The following is a 12320-nucleotide window of genomic DNA, read 5'->3' on the forward strand; positions in this document are numbered from 1 at the left end:
ATAACAAGTGATGTCTCATGTAAGGTGACTGGAATAAGGCTATATCCAGTGGCTATAGTTCGCACAATCGCTGTGCTGCCCATTTTGCTCAAAATTCTTTCCACAATACTGTCTTTACGATTATTTTCACACTAGTATGTTTTATTGGCTCGCTTCAGCCATTTAAACACTTGTAACGTTTTGCATATGCACATGTGGCACGTCAGGATGGCCGAGTGGTCTAAGGCGCCAGATTTAAGCTATGGTTCTCGTACGAGAGCGTGGGTTCGAACCCCACTCCTGACAGAGAACAACATTTTTACCACAAGTATTCTTTATGGGAATTGTATAACATTTTATCATGTATATATGTGGAGTTGACGGTCCGTTGTGACCTGTGTGTGGTGTCGTAGTGTCTATGTAAGTCATGCGAACTTAGTTCTTTTTCATGTATTTTTTTTACGAATGCAATTTACTCTGTCAGTTCAGAAAGAATGCCATTTAACAAACGGACCTACCAACATCTCATATGCTGTTCAATCGATGCAATAATTCGTGCTGTGCAGAAGAAAATTCAACGTCCTCGCAATGAAGTCACTCGTGGAAAAACTACTAGTGATCGAAACTTTCCGTGTGTGAACTACAATTTCCACCACACACACAAAAACTGAAAGAAAAGGATTTTTCACTCTTCACAATCATCACATGGTGTAACGGGTTCGTATTTTTTTTTCTGAAAAGCGCTTTTCATCCCGTTATTAATATATTAAGTTAAGCGCAGAGTCATCTAACGATTTAAACAGCTAATAAGTGACTTTTAATAACCTTAATGTCGTATCTAAATTGTCGTGTCGGAGCACAAGATAGCTCCCAAGATTGTTTTCTATCATAGTTATGTTGCGCATCGTTACCAATCTCGTGTTGAACCATTCAATTGCTGGTATTTGTTCAGATTTAATATTCTCCTTTTTTGTGTAATAAACTTGAAACTAAATGGAATCACTCCGACGATAGGCCTAGACCTTTTTTGCATTTTGTCATTCTTTTTTTTTCTTTTCCAGATTTCACCATCACTCAGGTAAGAAGGCCATCTTATTTCATACTTTCCAAACGTTCCATACTTTCCATACGTTTCCGATTTGCTGACTTTTGATGACAAGGGGTTTTGGATAATGTTTACGTCATCAACCACCCTATATGAAAATATGAAATATTTTTACTGGCATCTTACTCGGTGCGCCAAAAACGGGAAAAACCTTTCGATAGTTTGTGGGCACTTGAAGTAACATTCCCCCTATTGATAAGTACCCTACAGAGCCACTTTAGTGATCTGGAAATGTGTGCGGGCCGCTTAAGCGCTCTGGAACTGTGCCACGCATCACTCAAGTAATCCGTAACTATATTCCGCGGATCACTTAAATAATCTGAGAATGTGCCGCGGGTAACTTTAGTGATGTAGAACCGCACTAAAGTTACACTTAGTTTTAAAGCACTTTTAAAGTGCTTTAAAACTACGTCACATGCCACTCAAGGGATCTCTAAATGTGTCACGGATCGCTTAAGTGTTCAGGCAGCATCTTATAACCGCCAGGGCCATATTTGCGGTCCGTGGGCCAAGGGCTTTTATGCTATTTATCATTATATGGCTTAGAGGGTGGGTTGCAATGAATTTCTTAAATGGAAATGTTGAATTCATAGCCGTCAAATAGCACTGGAATTAACAGAAATTGATTATAATAGCATATAAAGGTGTATTTTCTTAAGAGATTTCAATTAAAAAAAATATTTTTTTGCATTAAAAAAATAAATTTTTGATCGTCGGGGGTGGGGGCACGGGGCCCCCCCATGCCCCACCTGTGTGCGTCTCTGATCCCACCAATATGTGTTAGGATTCAGAGGGGCAGAGCTGATGACGAAATTTTGCTGACAAGCGGAAGGGGGGTCAGAGTTTTGCTGACTTTCGCTGACAAGGGGGGAGGGGGTTAAAAATGGCTAAAAATTTGCTTACGTAATACTTGAACGGCCCCTAATTAATCTTCCACCACAATATATATTGTTTTTAGTTTTTGTAATTGCCTTTTTAATGGGTTGCTGTAATTTTGAAATATATGACATCCATGTTTGTTATGGCCAACTTTTAACTACTTCGTTGAGCAATTTGCCTGCTGTGGCGTTGTATTTGTAAATTTAACTATGAATATTTTTTCTCGGATTCATTTAAGTTGAATCTCGTACGTCCACTTTTATTGGGGAGATCGAAAGCTAACGCGAGATATAATTTTAATTACCTTTTGAACTTTCTAAAAATGTTTGATTACTCTTTTTCGTTTATTTGAATTAGGTGTAGCTTTTAAAAGCCTCGGAGACGGCGTTATTACCAATGCAACTGCAACATAAAAACATGGGAAGCAAATATAAGCGTGCTTACCGCTTACTCGATCATACTTTGAGTTTACTCTCACATTTGGGCACCCATATTTTGCGTCTCTGGGTCTTTATTAAAAGTATGAGAAGTGAATGGACTTGAATCTCCAAGTTTCTTTGTCTTCCAAGGATTGCTCTTTTGCTCGTTCCAATCTCACAAGTACTCATGTTTGCTTGTCAAATTGAGACTGAATATTTTGATTTTCAGACCGAATGCTTCCAAAAAAGAAATTTGTGAACAAAGATTAAATTACATTGGGAAAAAAAAACGAAAATAAATCTATACTCATTATAATGAGTCCAAATCGAAACTGAATATAAACAAACGTCACTGGAAAATGTCACGATTAATGAAAAAGGAAATTTTTTCCAAAATATCCCGAGTAATGAGAATCTCGTGCCATCTATGTCATATATATAAAAACATCGCTTCATATACAAAAATAGACAAAAGTGAGATTCTTCTTTGATGTCTTATTTTGAAATATAAGACGATCTGGTGTCGCATTTCATTATCATAGCTTGATGGGAAAATTTTTCTGTTGCCGTCTAGTTTCCACGTGAATTTACGAAACGATGGTGTTTTCCATGTCAACTTCTGAATACGAGATATTTTTTTACAGCGCATAGTGAAAAATTAAGGAGTGGAAGGCTCTTCAATTAATCAAGCAGCAATTAGAAACAAGACATTCTTTAATTATTTTCTTTAAAAAATGATTAATACATTCTAAGATTGAGATACGTGCGGGAATTTTTCCATTTGTTAAATTTCGAGAGAGATTAATGATATATTTTGAGGAGGCAATTTCGTGTTTATTTATAATCATTTCGGTTATTATACACATTTTTTTTTAGATTTTGAAAATAAATGACTATTAATGAACGAAATCACTCTTTTTTTGACGCTAAGCAATTTATAATAGCATATTAAATGACTTTTCTAATGAGAAACGATTTTTCTAAAGATTTTTAGAAACGTTTTGAGAGATTTCATTGCTTGATTCAGTCATCGGTTTTTCTTATCATATTGTGCATCAGCAATAGAAAGTGGGCCCGAGTGTTGTGGTGGTAAGATGCTCGTCTATCACCGTGCTGGTTTTCCGTCACGATCGCAAGTTCAAACCCAGGGAAGAATATAGATAAGATAGATTCACTAATGAGCTTGAGGCGATCATCAATAGACGACGCCTTCATTTCCAACCCACCACATTCAGGCCCGTCATTTGGGGGGGGGGGGGTTAGGGGTGCCGTTGCCCCCCCCCCCTGTTTTTAGAAAATACACTAAAAATGGTATATATATATATATATATATATATATATAATGATAAATACATTGTGAGTACATGTTCTTTGCCCCCCCCCCCCGGGAAAAGTTGAAATGACGGCCCTGACATTAATGGCAGTAAATGGTGATATGGCCTGAGTTGGTGTTTGGTGGAGTAGTCATATGACGTGATGACGTGTCCTGACGGTTGGAGTAACGAGGCAGGGCACAAAATTATTGAAAGGTTTAATTTTGAAATTATTTCTGTCAGAAATTCTCAAATTTTATAAATTTTGAATTAATTTCTCTCATTGATATCCAGTTATTTCTTCCATTAATTTTCGATCATTTCTTGCATCATTTCGGGCATTATTTTTGATTAATTCTGGAAATACTTTCATTAATTCTGGAAACGACTTTCAGTATTTTTGGAAATGATTTCATCAATTCTGAAAATGGTTTTCACAAATTCCGGAAATTCAATTTCATCTGGAGAGAGAGAGAGAATTATGGTTTTCTTCCACTATTTTCAAACTGTCATCAACTATTAATCTAATCTTTGTTTATAGTGATCTATTTTGAAATAGGTATCTTTCAATATTTCTGTGCATTGTGCAATAATGTTTGTGCTCTTTGAATGTCTCAAAATTATCTAAAATCAAAGCTCAAGAGATCCAAAAATAATGTCTAGGTTGCAGCCAAGGTTACCGAAATCGTGAAGATTCGGTAAGGGGTCTGAAAGGGGTCATTCAAATATTACGTCAGCATCGATGGGGGGGGGGAGGTTTCCGATTTGCTGACTTTTCATGACAAGGGGGGAGGGGGGTTGAATGATGCTTACGTTATCAACCACCCTTTATGGAATATTCTTAATGTCATCTTATTCAGTGCGCCAAAAACGGAAAAACCTTTCGATAGTTTGTGGGCACCTGAACTAACATTCTACCTATTGATAAGTCCCCTACAGACCCACTTTAATGATCTCTAAATGTATCACGGATCCTTCAAATGCACTGAAAATGTTCCCGGGCCGCTTAAGTGCTCTGGAACTGTACAAGGCATCACTCAAGTGATCCGTAATTATGCCACGGGCATGTTCCGCTGGTAACTTGAGTGATGTAGAACCGCACTGGGGACCGCTTAAGTGCTTTAAAACTGCGCCACATGTCACTCAAGGGGTCTCTTAATGTTCCACGGACCACTTAAATACTCTGGAATTGTACCACGGGTCATTTAAGCAATTTGTAAATGTGCTGCTTAGTTCGTTTTTACAAAATTACGTTGGGGGGGGGGGGGGCAAGCCCCATCAGATAACCTTCAGAACCACATTTGGTCTGCGGGTCAAGGGTTAATCATAAAGGGTGCGTCGCAATGAATTTCGAGAAGAGAAATTTTGAGTTCTTACCATTCAAATAAAATTGAAATTAACAGAAATCGAGTATAACAACATATAAAGGTATTTTCTTCGAAATTTTAACAAAACATTTTTTGCATTAAAAATTTTTTTTCCGTCTGGGGGAAGGCTCATGTGCCCCCTTCCCGCCCCTCCCCCTGCGCTCCCCCTTTCGTATACGTTTCTGATCCCAACATTATGCGTTAGGAGGTAGGGGCCAGTGATGACGAAATTTTGCTGACAAGGGGAGGGGAGGGGGTCAAAAATGGCTAAAAATTTGCTTACGTAATACTTGAACGGTCCCAAACCAGCGGCGTAACAAATATATTTACGACCAGATTGAAAGTAGATTTATACGACCCATCTCAGAAACCCCTCGACTCAAGTTAAGAAACCTCTTACCATACGCGCTTGAAAAAACTTGACGCCAACAGATTCTAGTGGTTCCTGATTGCACTTAGGATAGGGCATGGTGAATGACGAGAAAAGGATTTGAATGGAAATGAAGGAGATTGAGTAAAAAGTGCTGTAGCGAACGACGGGTCTTAAATGTAGAAATCTAAAATATACCCGAAATTGACCACTCGCAACTTGACAGAGATTCTGGAAATTCCTAAAATTACAGCTATACCCATACACCATCACCGAAGTCACTATAAAGCGATAATTTTCGGTCATTGTGATTGATTCGAAAATTTACCGTTGTCGATAAGTTGGTGAAACTTGCGGGAAAAACTTTGATGGGTCGATAATCAGTGTGGTAAATGATTTTTGAGCGGAGCGAAATATTTTCTAGGAATAATTAGCATACAAAACAAACTCCGTAGAATAAGCTGGAATCATTCATTTACCACGGCACTGACCAGACGTGGCGCTATCTAGCCATTCACGTGTGTCTCGCGCCAATCCAAATTCATGTTGAAAATCATTCACTTATTCTGAAACACGGGATGTTTCAGAAAAGACTACCTAACTTTGAAATGACAACTTGGGAAAAGTGACAGATAGAAAGATGAAACAAGTGGTGCGTTTGAAGAAGCAGGTCTGAGATATTAAATAAACCGGTCTGCGAAATTATCTAAAATGGCAAGTCGTTCACTTCAACTGAGAAATATGAAGAACCCTACGTTATAATACAGTATAATATTTCATCGTGGGTGTGACCAGATGCTAAAACATGACAAACGATGAGCGCTCAAACTTTTCATTACCGTCTATCAGTAATTTAAAATACACATATCATCACACAGGGTTTCCCATAAATTCTCAAGTAGTTTAAAAATTTATAAAAATTGAAGGAATTGGTACATTTGAATGCGGTTTGCAGAACAGTTATACTCACGAAGGACGATTTTGTTTTTGCACAAAAAAAATTAGTTCACATTTTTATGATTAGAGTGCGCTGCACGTTAGCAAATCATTGGAAATATTCAATTCAGACTCCGTCTCATAAAATTCAGGGTGTACGATTAACAGCTCATTTCTGAATTTTTCCATCACTGACGTTTACATAAGTTTTTCATTGTGATGTTCGCATTAGTGGATAAGACACTTAGCGAAGTTGCTTTACCTCGGGAACAAATAACCGGCTGAAGCTTTACGAAAGTTTCGCACACAGAAGGAATTGAAAAAAGATCGAGGTACACTCAATCCTTCCGGACTTGTTTTCCGCGCGTTATATCGACAAAAATTTTAACTAATTTTTTTCTGAGAAAAAAAAAAAGAATCCCGAAACACTAACTGTTTCGCAGACCCTATTCAAATAAATTAATTGCTTCAATTTTTATGAATTTTTGAACTATTTACAAATTTATGAGACACCCGGTACTTCATCCGTCGTTTCGTGAAGAAACTTCATCATATTACCGGATATTTATTTAGACCGTTCTGGTTACTCCTCTTCATTGATACATATCACAGTAAGACTCCCCGACTCCAAAAAAGTTTGTTTTCAGTTTCCTATATACAGAAAGATCAACAGAAAATATGGAAAAATCAGTTTTTTTTCGGACTAATCTTAATCAGTCTACGAAACAATAGATCTTGCACAACTATAATTGACCGATCCCCTTGTGTTTTTTTGGTCGAATCCCTGATGGATTTTCTTCATAAGCGACGCCATCCTCCATTAGTTTGAGTAGACCCTCCACTGATTAGAGACCCTTTAATTGAGCTCTTCGTTTGCATATCATCATGATCAATCGATTTGAATTCTCTGCGCCGTACTGAATCGAACTAATGCAATTAGTTATTATCCAATAGACAATGCTAGATTTTTCTAACGTTAATTTGTGGGGGAAAAAAATTGCGCAGTGAGGCTGATTGGATGCGCTATAATTTATATATATATCTTTTCTTTTTACGCGAAATTTTGAAAGGTTTTCAAAAATAATTGCAATATCAAGTTTATTTCTAATGCTTAAGTATTTTATCTGCTAGTGTTCAAAGTTGTTTAGGAATTGGCAGATATTAAAAATCGGCAAATTTGAATTAAAATTTAACGAAAATGAATAAAATAAATAAAATTAAAAAATTGAATAAATAAAAAAATTAAAAAAATTAAATAAATAAAAATAAAAATTAAAAAATTGAATAAATAAAAAATTAAAAAAATTGAATAAATAAAAAATTAAAAAAATTGAATAAATAAAAAATTAAAAAAATTAAATAAATAAAAATAAAAATAAAAATTATAAATAACAATTAGAATAAAAATATTGAATTAGAAACAAATTTAATTAAAATTAAAAACAATAATAACAAATAATTAAAAAAATAATAAATATAATTATCTATCTATATATATAAAATTGATTTTCTGTGTGTGTGTGTATGTTCTCTATACAAATCTACAATTTTAGATCGATCGTCGCCAAATTTTGCATATATATACCAAATGGGACCCGACTTGAACGATAGGCTACTTTAAAATTTCGTCAGAGCAGGGCAAGTGCCCCAAATGGGCAAAAAACTGTCGGGCAACAATGGTTTTTAAGAATCCACAATCACTTTCCGAACGTTTACTTCGGTTACCGTGGTTTCCTAGCAATGCGTTTAAGACGCGTATATGCCTTTACAATGGTTTCTCATTTCTTCAATGCTGTACGTATATGTATAATAGTATATGCCTTTATATGGGTTTACCATATTTTCAATCCTCCCAGTAATGAGGCTTTTTGAATAGACGCCATAATCATCATCAGCATCGCTTTGAGGGTCAGGCAAAGGATGATCCCCATAGAAATCAGTGTTAAAATTGCCGATTTTACTGTAGAAATGCGGAAATTTGGTGAGGTTTTCCGCCCCATCAATAATTTAAAAAATTGTATTCAATAATCGACTTTTTAAATATTGAGTTCGCTTAGAGATATACGAAGCCCAGGAGATTAAATATGATGCAATTAGTCGAACCTACTTTTGAGTTGGATATCCATGCAATAACATTGATTTCAACTTTTTATTTACATCTTCTCAAGCATGAAAATTAATATCTCCGTATTGTCTTTTGATATTTATTTGCATAAAGTCATATGGGTTAAGATATTTTAAAATTAGTTATGAGCCCGTAAAAAGTGGATCGAAAAAATTCCACAGCTTTAATTGAGCATTTTTTGAAAGATAAAGCAGGCAGATGGGTAACTTGAAGTTCAGGGGGGGGGGGGGAGGTTTATCGAAATACCCAGCGCCCCTTAAAAAAGGAAAAATATATATTCATTTCTACGTTTCTGTAAATCTAAATTTGTTTATTTCATGAATCGCGCAGGAAGTCGCCATATTGGTTAACTTGGACACGGTTTGTATGTCCCTCAAGAAAAAGAGAGAGAGATATCACGTGATCCAAAAAAAGCCTCATTGAAGAAATCCGGGCAGCACCGGGTATTACAGCTAGTATATATATAAAATTAATTTCCTGTCTGTCTGTGTGTGTATGTTCTCTATACAAATCTACAATTTTAGATCGATCGTTACCAAATTTTGCATATATACCAAATGGGACCCGACTTGAACGATAGGCTACTTTAAAATTTCGTCAGACCAGGGAAAATGCCCCAAATGGGAAAAAAACTGTCCGGCAACATTGGTTTTTGGGCCTCCACAATCACTTTCCGAATGTTTATAGTCCACCGATCACTAGAAGAACGCTGGCTACTTCACGTTACGTCACGCCGGACGATTCTATTATTTACTTTTAGGTAAAGCAACTGCCCATCGAGAATAGCGCATTAGCAACGGCGCTTTCCCGTTTGGCGTCTTTAGCGCTATTTTGGCCTCCTAGAAATTTCACTAAAAGCGCCACGGCAATGCTCTCGATAACGTCGTCATCGCAGTGTTTTTGTTGCGTAAACCTGTTCATTGAAGCTGTTCGACAGTGTCGTCTTAAGGCATTGTCGCATGAGATTCTCAAAAATAAGATCTGGTTGAAATTTTCCAGAATTTACGTGGCAGGGCCTCAGAAAAATCACTTGGCCCGGGAAAGCCCGTGATGCTCTTAGGACGGCCCGGCTGCTCGAGCACTTACGGCACATTATTTTAATAAAAAAAAAATATATTTTTTATTCCGCAGAAGGGATCGAAAACTTTTTTTAATAATCAGTTCTATGCATCAAGCTGAAGCCGAACACTGCCCGTATAAAACATTTTCGACCATGGCCCACAGAAGGATGGGCTGACAAAATCCAGCCTATAGGAAAATTCTTATATATATATATATTTTTTTTCCACACTGTAAATTCAGAATGGACGGCCGGTGAGAGATCCCAGCCAGGATCCCTGCTGCAGCATGAGAGGACCATTCTTCCGATGCCCTTAAGCATGACCCCCACATCTTGCAGCCGGGCTCTCAGATTGGAATCTTCGACGGATCACTGTAAAATGAATTTATACTTGTAAAAAATGATTAGAATCATCCAGGGCTGGATCCCTGTCAGCCCTGCCCTTGGGGGGACATGCCCTTAAGGTGGCTATAGACGTAACTGCAAACTTGACAAGCAAGCATGCTCAATCTTTTTATTTGTCACTACTGCATTTGTCACCTATTGAAAAAGCCCATATGAGTAGCTTCTGTGGAGAAAGTAAAAAAGACGATGATGTGTGGCTATAAGAGAAGGTAAACAGAAGAAGAATGGCTAATTGCTAGCAGGTGGCATTCTCTTGCTGCGGTATAGGAATTATACCTAAGAAAATGCCATATAATTTACAGTAGTAATAAATTATTATTATTATATTAATAATACTCTACTTTTGTATTAAATTATGAATTTAAAGTAATTTAACAATTAATTTATTTTATTATTTTAGGAATTTAGTTATTAATTTAAAGTAATTTTTCTTCCTTTATTACTAAATGATCGCTACTCCCTTCGAATTTTTTCCTGTATCAAATATTCAGTTCAAAATATTAAATTTAATAAAAATTCAAATTTTTTAAATTAAAAAAATTTAATTCACTTCCAAAATTTATGCCAACAATTTTCCGAGTACATCTTTTAACAAACGCCAACACAAAAAGCGCAGCTCACTCAAGCGTGAAGACTGACGGAGTTGACTAAAGCGTGAAGAATACCCTCATAACAGAGAGAACCGATTTGGGCCAAGACAACCTTCACTGGCAACCCGGGATAATTTTTATCCTTCCCCGCGCCGAAATGGACCCTCTCCAGAGAAGGGGGTTCGCGTAACTCTTCTCGTGATCTGAGAACTATACTTTGGTTACCGTGGTTCCCTAGCAATGCGTTTCAGACGTGTATATGCCTTTACAATGGTTTGTCATTTCTTCAAGGCTGTCAGTATATGTATAATATTTATGCCTTTTTATAATGGTTTGCCACATTTTCAATGCTCCCAGTAATGAGGTTTTTTGAATGACGTCATAATCATCATCGCTTTGAGAGTGATAGTGATAGGAAACGAGAGACACCTAGGCTCTGTCACACTCAGTGATATAAGCACATTGTACCTGGGGACTCGGGCGCTCCCGGGGAAACCTAACCATTTATTGATCTTGAGAAAGATATATTATATACATGGGCAGGTGCCATTACGCACCTCGCCAGTAAACAAGTATAAAATTTGTAATCGAAAAAAGGTGATTCTGTAAATAAATCACAATTGTAAATCACAGGTTATAAATCTCATAATAATCGTCATAATCGGGAATAGTTCTTGATAAAATTTGATCTGCTTCTCTTCAGGGATTTTCATTGGATCAGTAACTATCACATCAATGAAAGCTGTCAATCTGCTGCTGGGTTGATCTAATCGCTGCACCGTGCAGTTTGATTAGGTCCAAAGATATTCGTCAGCAATTGCTGCCTGTATCCAGCTTTTCGATAAGCCAGCGTGGATCAAACTATGTATTCTTGACTACTCAGGCTCCTCTTCTTCCTCTTCTCTAAACAGATGTACGAGATCGCTGTCTGGATGTAGTTGACGGCGTAGTCTAGTGGATCTCCTAACTGGCATAGGTGGCTTTCTATCTGGTTCTGGTTCCGGGACTGTAGTTCTGATATCCTCAGGGTGCTGCTCTAGAAAGCAGACCAGCTTACGTATTTTACTTTTCGAATCTTCCAGCTTCAGGATGCACTCAAGCCAAGGTATTCGCAAATGTTCAGCTGGCTCTCCGTGGAAAGCCGTTGCCTTGGGGCATAGAGTTACGTAGTGAAGAGGCGTGCCTATGGCCTATAGCTATGTGAGCTGGTTTTGAGACATAACTATATTATTCGAAACAGTAGATTAAACAATAAAACAATTATTTATTTACAAATATAAACGAAGGTAAAATAATACGCGATTCGGACGAGAGCAGGGACATGTACAAAGATGCGACCGGTGAATATAAACAACAAAAGCTCTCTGGCCGGACGGCCTTGCCATTGGATTTTTGTGGTGTTGCCACAAAAGCGAAAATAATGTTTTTGCAAGTGCTGGGAAGACACTACATTACTCCCCCTCTAGTGAACAGGAGAGAACGATTTGTAACGAGAAGGTGGTTTGATGAGTCTTCCAGAACGAGTCTGTCGTTGCGGTTCTGATCCATCAGTCATTCCCGAAGTCTTTACTGTCGTGTTAAAATGAACCTTTTTCTTCGTATGAAGAGGTTGTGAAGTCTTCGGATGAGGTGCTTGATTTTCGTTAGGTTTTCCATTGACTTGAGATGAGTCGAAGTTCTCTGTGAAGCAGGGTTTCAACCGGTTTGTGGAGATGTTTTTTGCTTTACCGTTTACTGAGAGAGTATAATATTGCTCAGTCCTTGTGATGACT

General features: G+C 37.2%; 1 non-coding gene across 1 annotated transcript; it reads left to right on the forward strand.

Moving 5' to 3' along the window:
• Positions 1 to 201: 201 nt before the first annotated feature.
• On the forward strand, positions 202 to 285 carry TRNAL-UAA (transfer RNA leucine (anticodon UAA)). Its single transcript has one exon. It is a non-coding gene; the product is annotated as a tRNA-Leu (tRNA).
• Positions 286 to 12320: the final 12035 nt, after the last annotated feature.

The sequence above is a fragment of the Pholcus phalangioides genome, unplaced genomic scaffold (assembly GCF_987345545.1).
Source record: "Pholcus phalangioides strain wild (caught in Gottingen) unplaced genomic scaffold, Ppha-v1.0 ptg000010l_1, whole genome shotgun sequence".
Lineage (NCBI taxonomy): Eukaryota > Metazoa > Arthropoda > Arachnida > Araneae > Pholcidae > Pholcus > Pholcus phalangioides.